General features: G+C 49.9%; 1 protein-coding gene across 3 annotated transcripts in view; it reads left to right on the top strand.

Annotated features, from left to right (window-relative positions):
• SUPT6H (SPT6 homolog, histone chaperone and transcription elongation factor) overlaps positions 1–13,772 on the top strand; it is a 1,195,112-nt gene that overhangs the window by 529,883 nt on the left and 651,457 nt on the right. The window lies entirely within an intron of this gene.

Genomic DNA, 13,772 nt, shown 5'->3' with positions numbered 1-13,772 from the left:
ATCAGGCCTAGACCGCACGCCAGACCATGTTGGTGAAGGACGGAGGTTCTCCATTCAAGCTCTGCTCCAGCTGTGGAGTGAGGAATGCGTTTGTGGAGGATGAACACTCAGAATGCCTCTGTCTCCATCTGGACTACAAGGAAGCGGATTGTGAAAATTGCTTGGGTTTCAACAAACACACTGTCAAGGATTGGCACAGTAGATTGATGGCGTGGCTCAACACCAAGGCCTCTTCCCTGTGTGGCAAGCAGGGACATGCCTCACCCAAGACTACCCGGTCCGAGGAGCGGGTTTCTAAGTCGTTTGAGGGCGCTCCATCTGTGGGGGCCCAAGACAAGGCTAAGCACTGAGTCTGTTTCCGTCGGGAACGCCGCACTACGGGTCCTGCGACGAGTAGAGCGGGGTCATCTTCAATCTTCTTCCATCTGAAGCCATCGCTCCAGCTCCTCCTCGAAGAGGAAATCTGCTAACCCCGGGAAACTGCTGATGAAGCCGGAGAAGACCAAGGCACAGGGTAATGTGTCCGACCTGCCCCTGATGGCCCAGATAGTCCAGGAGAAGTAATCCTCGACGATCGAGCTGGTGGCGGCAGCCTTCTTGAAGGCGAAAGGGGCGGACCTTCACCTTAGAGACCCCCCCCAGCAACTTTGCTGGATTTTGAGGACTTGATCATTTTACCTGTAGAGAGTGTGACCCTTTTTTCCCACTCATGTATTTTTATGTGTGTTTTACTCTTGGGTTCTTTGATTATGGAGTTTTAGACAACTCCATAGGCATCTTTTCATGTGTCACACAGCACCCTCAGTGCAGTGGCACAGGGAAGCCTTTCAGGCTTTCCCAAGGTAAATACCTTCTCTGGGATAAACTACTGTTTCCCAGAGAAAGTAAAGTGAAATTGACTTTACTAGTCTTTTCAAATTCCTAGACCAGTACACCCTACCTTACTATAGAGTGCTTGAGGGGTTACCTAGTATCCCCTGTGTCTAGATACTCATGTAGCAGTCGAATGCTACCCTTTCCTATCGAAATGGCTGGTGGCAGTGGTTTTATAAGGAACAAGGAACTACTGGTAGCGTTAAATCGCGGGAGCCATGTTTTTCAAGATGGCGTCTGTGCCCCCTTTGTTTAAACCGGTACTGGTTGTCTTTTTTCACCATTTCTTTGTGGAAAGGTCCTTCTAGAGTTTTGCTCTGCGCGCCAACCCAGGTTTGGTCCCTTTGTTTCATCGCCTTTGGCGGGCTTAAGGACTGAAGACTGCCTCTGGCGCCCGAGTCTCTGGCGTGGGCAGGAAGTGAGGGAGGTGCCTGAAACTCCCTGTGCTTGGTCTCCTAGGAGACCCAAATGCACTCTGGCGTGATTGGCTGGCTGACTGTGCGGCAAGGACAGCCACCCTGCTGGGTGATTGGCAGCTAGGCTGGAATGAATGGGAGGAAACTGGATAAAAGGTAAGTCTTTTGGCTTGGAAGGCAGAGTTGACCACTGGAATGAAAGAACCGAAGACCAGCTTGAAGAGGACGGCTGCTGCAACTCCTGGACCGTTGGTTTGCCCGGTGAAGCCCTGCTGCAGGTCCGGATCGCAAAGTTCATTTTGACAGAGAAGCCCTGCAAGGAAGACTTCTCCCTTTGAGTTGGTGGGGACCAATCAACTGGTAAGCCACCTGGATACCATTCTCGGAGCTGGTTGTATTTTCCTCAGAGTGCTGCAGGAAACCGAATAACCAGGGGGAGAGACACCAGTTTGTGTGCTTGACTACAGGTATCGAAATTGAAGATTTGGCAAGTGCTAGTTTTGACTAGTCCCAGTGCAGGAGTCCCTGGACGTCCTCCCTCTTGTCCCCACGACTGAGTCTCAGGAACAGCGAGATCTGCAGGAACTGCCAGGAACAGAAGTCTTCAGCTGCATCTTTTTCTTCATTGTAAGGTACTGTGAAAACCCGACCGAGAGAACTTGCCTCTCACTGCGACAGTGCTTGGACCTTTGGCAACTTGAAGGCCTATTCGGCTTGTGTGAACCAACATATGAATCTTTCTTTTACAAACTACTTCTGAGAACTTTGGCAAAGACTTTTCCGTTTAACCACCACAACTGCTTTATCCTATACAAGACTTTACCCCATTGACTTTGGCCTAACTTATTGCTTTGAATTGGCTCCTCTGGTGAACTCAAACTATTTGCACTGTCTAAAAGTAACTGTAATATTTGTTTTATTAAGCTATGCCTTTCGAATGGATTGTGTCCTCCAACGTATTCCACATCTTTGACATGTAATGTCCACAGCTGTGCACTTTGGAAAACTTTTTCAGCAGAGGGGCGTCATGCGTCGATGTCTTTGGGTCGATGTCCTTCGATGGTTTCAATCAATGGCGACATCACTGGATGTTATAAATAGGATGCACGGCGCCCATAGCCTCAGTTCCATTTTTTCTGCGAACGTGTTGCTTCGTGATGTCTTTTTCTTCGATCCCTGCGAATCCGCGGTCTGGCTTCAAGACCTGCAGGGACTGCAAGTCGAAAATGTCGATCACGACCCACATCGCATTTGTTTGTGGTGCCTGGGCGAGTTGCACGACACAGACGACTGTTCGAAATGCCAGTCGCTAACTGCCAAGGCCTTGAGGAAGGGGAAGCTCCAGGTAGGTAGGGGTTCTAAGCCCCGTAAGTCCCAAAAATCCATGGCCAAGTCCAAAGGGGTGTCCGACGACTCGAGGGGCTACACTCTGCGTCAGGTGAAGGCCCGGGGTTCTCGGTCCTGGAGTGGTTCCCGCCATTCTTTGTCGCAGCATTTACAGAAGTGCCGCCCCCAGTCGCCTTCCCCGTCCTCGGAGGAGAGAGCCGCGAGGAAAGTGGCATGCCAGACGAAGTCCTCGACTCCGTAGGAATGACCTCCTTTAAGGCGCACATGTTGCTGATATTTCAATCGCAGGGCACGGGTCCGGTCGTGCCTTCTAACTAATCCGGCCAGGATTGATTTTGTGCCGTGGCTCGCACGCCTTCAGGCTCGGGTCCGCGTCGCGACTCGCAAAGGGGAACCTTCGAGGTCCCGATCGGACAATGCTTCGGCGAGTCGAAAGAGACATGCTTCTAGGTCCTCATCCCCAGCGAGACTGCTGCAACCTACTAAGGGCTCGATGCTGGTGGCGACTTGGTCGGCGCCGTGTCAGTCCGACTCAGACGTCGACACTTTGCCATCTTATCAGCCCACGGCGCCGTCTGCACCAGTGTCCACCTCGATGCTGAAGCCTTAGACGCTCACGACGTCAAGGTTGTCGACGCTCTCTGCGTTGAAGCCTTTGGCGTTCTCGGCGCCTTCGGGGATTTTTCCCCCAAAATTTGCCATTGGAGTACCCCGATGTGGTGGATCCTCCTAGGAAGGCTACTGCGAAGTCTTTGAGGGCAGTTTTGGACTCCAGGCCCTCTTCTGTCACCAGGCCTGGGTTTCAACTCCCTCTGGATGACATTTATGAAGAGGAAGAAAGGTCTGAGATTGAGGACCCTGGTGAACTTGATGAGGCTCCACTTTTTCTGGAGACAGTCACTTGGAGGAGTTGAGGCAGACCCTTCATGGTGCCAGTGTGTTGGACACTTCTCCGGAAGTGGAATTTGGTAGGCCTGAGCCTGGGGCTCATGCAGATTCTTCATACAGGAGGCTCATGGCTAGGGTCTCTGAGTATCTGGGCTGGTCCAGTCCTCCTGAAGACTTTGTGCAGGATGATCTAACTGACATCTTAGATCAAGGTCCGTCCTCTGACCCAGGTATTACCATTTCATCTCACCTTACAGAAAAGGGCGGCAGCTGCTTGGCAGTCCCAGAATCTCTTCCGGCTGTTAATAAAACTTTGACAAAGAAGTACCACCCTTATGTTAGCGACCGTAGCTATTTATTTACTCACCCCACTCCCGAGGGTTTGATGGTTCAGGCTGCTACGGCCACCTCGAGGCAGGTGGCATACCCTACCATCCCTGTGGATAGGGACGACACGCGCTTCGACGGTTGGGCCCAGAAGGTATTTTCTGCAGGTAGCATGGCATCGAAATCGGCCTTGGCAGGGTTCTCACACACTCTGTGGAACTGTTTTTTTTAGCGGCTGAGCATACTCCAGAGGGGGGAGAAAGGGATGGGTTCCTTGCTCTCGTGCAAGACGGCAGGGATGCCATGAGCAAACCCCTTAAGTCGGGTTTGGATACGGCCGACCGTGTTAGCCGATCCATGGCTCCGAGCACCGTTATATGCAGATTTGCGTGGTTGCGGGAGTCTGGTTTTGCTCCGGATGTGCAGGCCCGTCTTCTGAACATGCCGTTTGATGGCGCACATCTGTTTGGTGGCAAGGCTGACTAGAGCCTTGAGAGGTTGCAGACCTCGAAAGCTGCGGCTAAATCTTTAAGCGCAGCTGTGAGTCGACCTCCGTGTTTTCGTCCTAGGGGATAGCGCATGGAGGGGAGGTTCTTTTCGTTACTACTCTTCCTTTGGTAGAATGAGAGGGGCCACCAGTCAAAGGGGACAGCGCAAAAAGACCTGTGGTGGTCGTAGAAATCGGGGTGCCAAAGCCGCTCAGTCATCTGCCTCTTTGCCTTCAGGCACTGCCGCAGCCGCTTCCAAACAGTCATGAGGCCATGTCCCATGGTTCACCGGTTGAGAGCAGACTGTCTCAGCATCTCGAAGAATGGCAAGCCGTTACTTCAGATGCGTGGGTTCTGGATACCATAGCCCATGGCTACTGCCTTCCCTTCCTTCAGCAGCCTCACGACAATCCACCGGGGAAACTCTTCCGGATCCGCTCCTTGCCCAGGAAATCATAACACTGCTGGAGAAAGGCGCTATAGAACTGGTACCTGTAGCGGAGAGAAACAAGGGATAGTAGTCCCCTTCTTTTTTGATCCCAAAGGAAGACTGGTGGATTGAGACCCATCATGGACTTGCGTTGGTTGAACAAACCTCTCAGGAAGGACAAGTTCAAGATGGTTACTCTTTCACAAGTCCTCCACGGCCTTCATCTACAGGATTGGTTGGTGTCTCTGGACCTACAGGATGCTTACTTTCATGTGCAGGTTCATCCCAAGCACAGAGTTCCTGAGGTTTGCGGCTGGTGACTCACACTTTCAGTTTCAGGTCCTGCCATTCGGATTGACCTCTGCCCCAAGGGTCTTTACCAAGCTAATGGTGGTGGTGGTGGTGGCGGCAGCGTACCTCAGGCGAAGGGGGGGGGGCATTAATGTCTACCCCTACCTGGACAACTGGCTGATCCAGCGCTTGCTCGGAGGAATGCGCCCGGATCACCTCTCACCTGCCGCACCCTCCACAGTCTGGGCTTCTCCCTGAAGTTCAAGAAGTCACATCTGACACCTTCCCAACAGCTCCAGTACATCAGGGCTGTGTTAGACACATCCCTGGGGAAGTGCTCTCTTCCCAAGGTGAGGGCTCATCACATTGTGCAAATGGTGGACAAGTTTCAACATGCCCAGAGTCTCCCGGCTTTCAAATTCTTAAGGTTGCTCGGCCTCCTGGCATCCTCTATTTTTCTGGTGCCAGAGGCCAGGCTGCGGATGAGATCCCTGCAATGGGTTCTCAAGATGCAGTGGTCAGTTCTCAGGCAAGATATTGGATCCCGTTCAGATTCCACTCTCGGTCTCCCAAGATCTTGTGTGGTGGGCCAACGAAGGGAACCTGATGAGGGGGGAACCGTTTTGTCAATCTTTGTTGATGACTGTAGTGACGGCAGCTTCCTTCACGGGATGGGGCGCTCATGCCAACAATTTGACAGCCAGCAGTCGTTGGTCTCTGTCAGAGTCCAGACTCCACATCAACCTTTCAGAGCTGAGGGCCATCAGGCTAGCCCTGAAGGCTTTTCTGCCTTCTGTACGGGGGAAGAGTGTCCTGATCATGACGGACAACACAGTGGCCATGCATTACCTCAACAAAAAGGGTGGGGGGGGGGTAGGTTCACTCCCGTTGTGCAGAGAGGCAATGCAGCTCTGATTCTGGGCCATCCAGCAGGGAATTTTGATCTCGGCAGTTCAACTGGCCGGACAATGAAAATGTGGCTGCGGACGCTCTGAGCAGGCAGAGCACGATCTCTCACGAGTGGGAGTTGGCTCCGGAAGTCCTTCAGGAGATGTTCGCCCTTTGGGGAACTCCGCAAGTGGATCTCTTCGCCACCAGTGTCAACCGGCAGTGCGAGAGATTTTGCTCAAGGGAATTTCCTCCAAGAGGAGCCTTAGGAGACGTGTTCGTGGTGGATTGGTCATTCCCACTGCTGTACGCGTTTCCTCCAGTCCCTGTCATTCCTCAAGTGTTGCAGAGGTTACAAAGGTTTGTTTCCCACATGATCCTCATTGCTCCGGGTTGGGCCAGGAGAGCGTGGTGCCCGGACCTTCTAGAAATGTCCATCTGCCCTCCACGCCGGCTTCCCTACCGAGAGGATCTGCTCTCGAGGGAGGGAGGGAGGGAGGGAGGGAATCGGGTTCTCCATCCAGAGGTCAAGACTCACAACCTTCACGCTTGGTATCTGAAAGGTTGAGGTACAAGGATTGGGACTTCCTGGATGACGTGATGGAGGTGTTGCTTTCGGCCAGGTGGCCTGCAACAAAATCCATGTACCATTGGTGTAAGTTATGTGACTGGTGCAGACGTCACAATGTGGCTCCTTTTCAGTGCTCCATTCCTATGGTTTTGTCTTTCTTACTTTCACGTGGGTACCATTAAGGGTTACCTGGTGACGCTGTCTATCTTAGCGCTCGTCTGAAGAATGTTCTTACTTTAAGATTCCTTTGATTTCTCAGTTTCTGACTGACTAATGTATTCCTGCCGTCCCCTTTCTAGGTGCTGGTTTGGGATTTGAAATTTGTTTTGAAATTTCTCATGGGTGCGCCGTTTGAACTTTTGCACTCTTGTCCTTTGAGACTACTGTCCTTCAAGAATGTGTTCTTGGTTGCGGTTACTTCCGCTCGCAGAGTGAGTGAATTGCAGGCACTTCATCTAAGCCACCCTTTACTGTGTTTCACAATGACAGGGTTGTACTGCCGATACATCCCTCTTTTCTTCCTAAGGTTGTATCTGAATATCTTTTGAGCCAAAAGATGATGATTCTTTCTACTCTCCTCATCTAAGGAAGAGTAGCGACTCCATCATTTGTATCATAGGAGAGCTCTGAGCTTTTACATTTCTAGGATGTCCAGGGTCAGAGTGGACGATCAACTCTTTATAGGATATGCAGGACACCGATTGGGCCAGGCTGTTACCAAACGGACCTTGTCCAGGTGGATTATCCTCACCATTACAGAGTGTTACCGATTGGTGCGTAAGGACCCTCCTGAAGGGTTGCGAGCTCATTCCACTAGGGGCGTGGCTACTTCCACAGCCCTCTAGCGGGGGGTTCCTATTAGGAATATTTGTGATGCAGCCACATGGGCTTCTATCCACACCTTTGTTAAACATTACTCCTTGGATACAATCCATGGTTAGGATGTGGCATTTGGAAAGGTGGTTCTTTATTCCACAATCTGATTCGGTACTCTAAATTCTTTTCCCTCCTCCATTTACAGGTACTGCTTTGGGAGTTTGTCAAAGATGTGGAATACGTTGGAGGAAACAATCCATTCGAAGAACAAGTTACTTACCAACTGGTAACGTTATTTCGACTTGATGTTCCTCCAACGTATTCCACATCGCCCTCCCAGCCTGCCCCTCAGGAGAATCTCCTATGCGATTGCAGTTTACGTTTACGCAAGACTATGTGCATTCAAGCAGGCATGAGACTGGTGCCACACGTTCTGAGGGAAAAAACATTAAAATGAGGCTATGGGTGCTGTGCGTCCTATTTATAACATCCGGTGACGTCGCCCTCGACGGAGGCCTTCGAGGGACATAGACCAGACGTCATTGACGTAGGAAGCCCTCTGCTGAAAACGTTTCTGTGCACAGCTGTGGACATTACATGTCAAAGATGTGGAATATGTTGGAGGAATATCCAGTCGAAAGAACGTTACCAGTTGGTAAGTAAATAGTTCTTTTTGCTCCTACTTCAAAGTACTCTGAATGACATTTTGCTCCTCCTTCAAAGTAGTTTAAATGCCTCTGACCCGTAACATGTAAAGTACTGAAGTATATTGTGTGATATAGCTTCTAGTGAATGTTTTCTTTGGTCCAAGACTACCCTTATTTATTATTTGAATACTTGTGATTGTAGACCTCTGTGTAAGCTCCTTACAGCTCACATTCCTTCTTGAGATAAGCCTAGCTGCTCAGCTCTGCTACCAGAAACTTTGTAGTACAGACTTATACCAAAGGTTGGTTTTGCTTACACTTGTAGTCATAGTTGTGTGTAGTGGTCCCAAAGGGTACTGCATACAAACTCTGCCTAACAGGCCCTTCCTCCCAGGTGGGATGTTTCAGCCAAGCCAGTGGAGAAAACAGCAGAGAAAAGGATGCCTGCCCTCAACCCGGCTCTGACCCCTCAGGAAGCAAATAAAAGGGCGGGAGGCTGTGGTCCAGGGCACAGATATTTCTTCTTCGGATGAAGAGGACATGTTGTCCGTTCACACGGTACAGGTGGACATGGGGAACGATGAACATGGAAATGCCGAGGAGGGTGACAGTGGAATCGTCGAGGGGGACGACAACAAAGCCGAAGATGACATGGATGCTGGGCCCAGCAAGCCTACTCCCTGCCACCTCCCAGGGACATATCGCTGGACAGCCTGTCAACTCTCCACAGACTGTTGTCGGAGATCCAGAGGAAGATGCTGATGGTACCGGGCCCCCCGCTGGAGAAGAGGAATAAGCATCCCACGCCGCCTCATCAACCAACTCACATGCCCTCCCCCTAGAGATACGGGGACGAACCCGACAATGACTGACACGGATGACGACAGCAGCACTTCCCCGCCACCTAGAGCTTCTCCACTGGACGAAGTGGGATCGTTCCACTAATGCCAGAAGAGACCAAGAAGGAAGGTTTCCTTTGTAAGCGCTGTGAGGCGAAGAGGAAGACGTTCTGGCGACGTTTGAGATCAGGGCCTGGCACTGATTAGGAGTACCGCCTCATCCCCGGTGAAAAGAGACAGGCTGGAAAAGAAATACCGGGTGCCGGAGTCTGCACCCAAGTGTCTGCGGTCGCAGCCCTCCCTGCACTCTGTGGTATCGGCGGCTGCGAGGAAGAATTTCTCAAATACATAGTCTTCAGCCTCAGTTCACCCAGACAATGTGGGGAAGAAGTTGGATGCCATGGGTAGGAAGGTGATGAGTCGGCTGCAACGACGGTCAAGCAGCGAATGCTCTTGCGTTCCTGGCCAGATACAACAGGGAGCTGTGATTTAAGATGGCTCTGCTGCTGGAATATCTTGCCGACAAGCGGGTCGAGCCACTGGGGATCCTCCAGGAGGGCGAGGTGGCATCAGACCATGCCATCACCGTGGCCTGGGACGTCGCAGACACAGAGTTCCGACAGATGGGAAACGGTGTCTGCCTCTGTCGTGGCTAGTTGATATCCACCAACTTTCGGCTGGAAGCTCAGACCAGGGTTCTGGACAAGCCGTTCAACAGGGACAATCTCTTTGGGAGGCCGTCGACGAATCATTGCAAGCCATCAAGACCGACACACAGACTACCCGTGCCCTCGGCACGCTTCAGCAGCATCGCACTTCCTTTCGTGCCTCAGGAGGTAAATCCGGAAGATCGTCGAATGGGTTTCGGCGGGAGATCATCCACGTACCGCCAACCCTCCCGTTCCACGACCCAGGAGGCCTGCAGGGGTCGTTACAAGGTTTTTGGAGGTGGCCGTTGTTGCCGCTCCAAAGTCGTTGCGCTGGCCCCAATGCAGGATGGAACCGGCCAGGATGTCGGGGGCCCCCCACCCATGCACGCCGGTAGGAGGCCGACTGGCAGGCTTCATCAGCGAGTGGGACAATATCTCCACCAACCGATGGGTGTTGGACGCTCTCACCCACAGACAATCTAGAATTCCAGTAGAAGTGTCCACGGATACCACCTGTGGCCCCTTCAGAAGCAGCGTATCCCTCGGCTTATGGAGGAAGTACGTGCCATGCTAAGAAAAGGGGTGATAGAGCTGGTTCCAAAGTGACTGCGGGGCTCCGGAGTCTACTCCAGATACTTCTAGATAAAGAAGACGACCGGGGGTTGGAGGCCCATTCTAGACCTGCAGCATTTAAACAAGTTCCTCAAGTCCCAAAAATTCAGGAGGGTCACATTGCAACAAGTGCTCAGCCAACTGAGGGAAGGGAACTTCCTGACGTTGCTTGATCTAGTGGACGCTTACTTCCATGCCCCCATTCACAAGAGGCATCGGAAGTTCCTGCGCTTCGTCGTACAGGGAAAACCCTAACAATTCAAGGCCCTCCCTTTCGGACTGAAGTCGGCGCCCAGGTGTTTATGAAGTGCCTGGCTAGCACCAGTGGCGGCTCATGTACGTTTGTTTATTTTATTTATATAGCGCGCCTGACCCAGAGGTATCTGAGTGCTTAGGTGAAGGAATTGGTTACATGATCCATTTAAACAGTGGCTACATGGTCCAGTTATAAAAGACAGATTACAGATCATACGTCCGACTAACAAATGAAAAAACAAGAAGGGAGCATGGTAAGTGATAGTACGGGTGAGTTGTGAACATAAGGTGGGGAGAGAGGAGAGGAATAACAGGTGTAGGGTGAGAGATTTTAGTTTTTATTCACTAACCATGTGATAACGTGACTTCTGATTTTTTTGAAGGTCTGAATAGTTTTGATGTCTTGTGGAAGAGTGTTCCAAAATTGGGTGGCTAGAACTGGGAAACTGGTTCCACCAGCTCTTTTTAGGTTGTGCCTGGGCACTACCAGGCAAGATGTTAGTAGATCTAGTAATTCTGGTTGACGGTTTTATGGTGAATTTGTCTGCGAGATATGGTGGGGCTTGGTGATTCAGGGTTTTGTATTTAAGGCAGATAGTTTTTAGGTCAATTTATTTCTTGTATGGAGAGCCATTTGTGTAGCTTTCTAGTTATGTGCTCTCTTCTAGGAATGTCTAGCGCCACTCTAAGCGCATTATTTTGCATCACCTGTAGTTTATTAATTATGGATTTGTTGGCGCCTAAGTATAGGCCATAGTAGTAGTCTACAAGCCCTAATCAGCTTGCCCGTGAAGGCAGTGGCTGAGGCAGACATATTAACCTGTTTGGTTAGATTAGTGTTGCCATCGAGGTAGGAACCCAGAGTTTTTACATCCTTAGCAATGGTTATGATGTTCCCATCGATAAGGATACTATTGTAGTTAGGACTGAGTTTCTGAAGGTTATTGGGTGAGCCGACTAGAAGTAGCTTGGTCTTATCATTCAGGCAGAGGCCATGTATGGCCATCCATGCCCGAATGATGGAGTAGATTTCATTGATCCTACAGACATCAGTATCGTAGGTGCCTGATGATGTTAGGAGTATCTGGGTGTCCTCTGCATAGTTAGTGTAGGTGACACCCAGACGGTCCAATTTGTCAAATAGGGGCTTTGTAAACATATTGTACAAAGTGGGCGATACGCAGCAGCCTTGTGGGACGCCGCAGATGATGGGGATCGGATCAGCCGCAGATGATGGGGATCGGATCAGCCGCATCTGTGGGTGAGAAGACTCTCATGGTTCTGTTCACATGGAAAGATTGGAACCATGTGACAGCGGAGTTGGATAAATGAGTAGTCGATGACATGTGGTTGTATATGATTTTATGATCAACCAGATCAAAGGCTGCTAAGTCTAGGAGTAGTAGGATGGCAACTCTGCCTTTGTCTTTTATTTCATCAATCTGACATTTGAGGTCAACAGATGTTTACGTTCAATGTCGGGGTCTAAACGGGTTCCTAGTAGTTGATTGTTCTCTAGATAGTCTTGAATTTGCAAATATGCTACTCTATCTAAGATTTTCAGTAAAAAAGGGACTGGTAATCGGTCTATAATTAGTATGTATAGACAGATCTAAAGTGTGTTGCGTAGTGGGAGAACCCACAATTGTTTCAGGTTGTTTGGGACTGAGTTGCTGGCGAATGAGGCATTTATTAGTATGGTAATAAAAGGAGACAAGTCTCTGGCTGCATCCATTATGATTTGAGCTGGGCAACTGTCACCTTTGCAGTTAGATGGTTTTAATTTTGCTGTAATTTTTTTGTACTTCCAGGTATGGATACGTTATTGATTTTGAATCCTAGGTTGAGATGTGCAGTCGAGGGCAAGATAGGGTCGGTGGGATTGTCCGAAGTAAGATGGAGACGTTTGTCAGTAATTTTGGCCTGGAGTCCTGTGATTTTATTGGAGAGCATTTTGAATGCTAGTGCACCAGGGTTTATCCTTAGTGCAGGTATATGCCGGTGGATTAGGGTTTTCCAGTTCTTTTCTTTAGTAGGAGTTGTTTTCCAAAGTGTCTCATTTTCTTTTTTCTGTACATAGTAATTTGAGTTCTGGAGTGAACCTGGAGTTCAAATGTGCTCTGGGTTTATCTTTGCGCAGTTTTATCGGGGCAATGGCATCTATGGCTTTGCTCATAGTCATTGTAGGTGTCAACCAACATATTTAGGTCATCGGTGGGAGGTAGTGCATTAAGGACAGGGATTATCAGGGGTATTTTGGCCTCTGCTGTAATGTTGCATTTGTTCCTAGTCGGACAACGAGGTGCAGTAGCGAGTTTCTTAGGCTGTAGGTTATTGACGTTAATTTCTAGTGATGGGAGATGATGATCAGTCCATACGTGTGGTGAGCAGTCCTTAAGGGTGATGTTGCAGTTGAGGTCTGCTACCCAATCAAGTGTCCTACCTTTCTCATTAGTGGGTAGGGTGCATATTTGTGTGAAGCCTTGTTCTGCTAGTGCATTGGCTAGGGAGGTGGCTAGAAGGTCATTGGGGTCGTTATAGCCAAGGTTGAAGTCACCTAGGATAATATTTTGCGCCATAGGTTTGGTGTTCTCGGCTGTTTGTGATGTAATATCTTCTTCAAATGATCCTGGAGGACCTGGAGGCCTGTATATCAGGTGGATGGTGACAGTGTTTTTAGGGGACGTTTGGAGCTTGACTGACAGGAGTTTTCAGGATGTTAGAGGAGAAGAGGTGGCTAGTCTCAAGTAAAGAGTGGGTCTAAGGATGATGGCTATTCCTCCTCCACGAGCGTTCGGTCCATCAGCTCTGAGGATGGAGTAGTTGTCGGGGATAGCTAAGGTTAGAGACGGGCCGGCTGCGTCATGCAACCAGGTTTCTGTCACGGCTAGAAAGTGAGTTGTTAGTCAAAATTACATCTGTGACTTCAATTGCATAGGCAAAAAGGGACCTAACATTTAATAGTGCCCCTGTTATTGGATGTTTTTGGGTACCCTTCTGGGTGTGACTAGAGATGTTGTCAGCTAAGTTCTTTGTCATATTAGTGTTAGTGTTTTTACGCATGTGAGTGGGATGGTTAGGGGCTGTGTGCAGTTTACTAATGGTCTTAGTGTTGGTTTTGGCTGGCAAGTTGGTGTTCAAGTGCAGTCTGATGCCTATTCTGTTATTTCGCTCTGTTGTGTCAGGGTTGGTGATAGGTATAGCTACCTTCAGGTTATATGCAGTGGGTGAGGACATAGGCGTGCCATAATTGGGGTTAGGTGTGGTGTGACATGTCGTGCGAGATCCAGGGTGGTGATCCCTAGACATGCCAGAGATGGGATAAGAAAGGTTATTTCCAGTGTTAGAGTGGAGTTGGGCATGCTCTGTAATGTATAGCTTGGTGCATGTTTTGGTATCATAGGTGAGGTCATTAGGGCTGGTTGTGTGAGACT

Source organism: Ambystoma mexicanum, chromosome 9, assembly GCF_040938575.1.
Source record: "Ambystoma mexicanum isolate Mex_15411 chromosome 9, UKY_AmexF1_1, whole genome shotgun sequence".
In the NCBI taxonomy this organism is placed as follows: domain Eukaryota; kingdom Metazoa; phylum Chordata; class Amphibia; order Caudata; family Ambystomatidae; genus Ambystoma; species Ambystoma mexicanum.
Note: the sequence above shows the minus strand (reverse complement) of the source record. Positions and strands in the feature narration are given on the sequence as shown.